Source organism: Protobothrops mucrosquamatus, unplaced genomic scaffold (genome assembly GCF_001527695.2).
Source record: "Protobothrops mucrosquamatus isolate PMUCROS unplaced genomic scaffold, P.Mucros_1.0 scaffold34315, whole genome shotgun sequence".
In the NCBI taxonomy this organism is placed as follows: domain Eukaryota; kingdom Metazoa; phylum Chordata; class Lepidosauria; order Squamata; family Viperidae; genus Protobothrops; species Protobothrops mucrosquamatus.
Genome location: NW_015420051.1, coordinates 1 through 1465, shown reverse-complemented (window position 1 = coordinate 1465; position 1465 = coordinate 1). Strand labels below are relative to the sequence as shown.

Sequence of the window (1465 nt, the reverse complement as noted above, 5' to 3'; positions counted from 1 at the left end):
AAATAGCATAAAAAGTAAGAGCAACAAACAAATCAATAAAACTAAAACTCTGCATCTTTTGTAGCATTGCAGAAGGAGAGTCCAAACGTACTACTACAGAGACCACTGTTACAACTGCTCAAGGTGATGGAGATGATGATGCTGTGTTCCTGGAGAGGATGGCACGGAGAGAGGAAAGACGTCAAAAGCGTCTTCAAGAAGCATTGGAGCGCCAAAAGGAACTTGACCCAACCATTACTGATGAGACCATGTCCCTCACAAGCAGAAAAGTGGTGAATAATGTGGAGGAAAATGAGACCCCGGGAAAAGAAGAAAAGATAGAAACCCACAGAAGACGCTATGAGGTGGAGGAAACAGAAACCATCACTGAGTCATACCAGAGGAACAACTTGGAGCAGGATGAGGAAGATGAGAAGAAAGATGAGAAAGACAAAGAAGAGGTGGAAGACCAGAAACCAAAGCCACAAGCCCTAGAGGAGAATCAGGTAGAATTAACAGTAGAGAAGGAGAATGTAGACAATAAGGAGGAATCTGCAGCCTTGGAGGGAAAGCATCTTGAGGTAAATGTGGAAGAGAACAGATTAGACAATGATACCCATGTCCTTGCCAGTTCAAAGGAGGTTCTCAGCGTGACAGTAGTCGTAAATGAAAATAAGGAGGAAGACAATGAGGCAGAAATGAACCAGAAACAAATTGAGGAGAGAGAAAGGCTTGAGAGGGAAGAAAAGGAAAGAGCTCAATATGAGGAACAGAGGAAAGCAGAGGAAGAAAAAGAGAGATTGGAAATGGAGAAAAGAGAAGCTGAGGAGAAAGCAAAGAGGGAAGCTGAGGAAAAAACAAAAAGGGAAGCTGAGGAAAAAGCAAAAAGGGAAGCTGAGGAGAAAGCAAGGCTTGAGGCAGAAGAGCAGGAGAGGGTGAAGGCAGAAGAACAGCGGAAGGCTGAGGAGGAGAGAAAGAGGATGGAGAAGGCAGAGGCAGAGAAGAAAAAAGCTGCCCAGGAGAAAGAAAGACGCGAGGCTGAGGAGAAGGAGAAGGAGAAGGAGAAGAGGAAGGCGGCTGAAGAGAAAAAAGCAGCCGAGGAACGAGAGAGGGTTAAGGAGAAGGAAAAGAGGGAGGCAGAGAGGGCCAAAGCTGAGGCTAAGAGGGCAGCTGAGGAAAAAGCTAAGCTAGAAGAGGAGAGGTTAAAGGCCAAGCAAAAGGCTGAGGAGAAAAAGGTAGACCAGCTGAAAGGCAAGAAGGGGGACGAGAAGAAAATAGAAGAGAAGCAGGTAAAAGAGAAGAAACTCCAAGAGGAAAAAATCACAGCAGCTTCCGTCAGGAAACAGGTAGAGTAAACATTTTGCACCCAACCACCGTTTTGCCTGTGTTTTGTAGAAAATGTAATGCATTTCACCAGAAAAAAAAAGAGAGAGAAACTGAAATTTGTTCAGTTATCTCTTTCCACTTTGGGCTACTAACTCTTGCC

The 1465-nt window shown here is 44.8% G+C and overlaps 1 pseudogene; it reads left to right on the top strand.

Moving 5' to 3' along the window:
* Positions 1-64: 64 nt before the first annotated feature.
* On the top strand, positions 65-1402 carry LOC107302198 (annotated as a pseudogene).
* Positions 1403-1465: the final 63 nt, after the last annotated feature.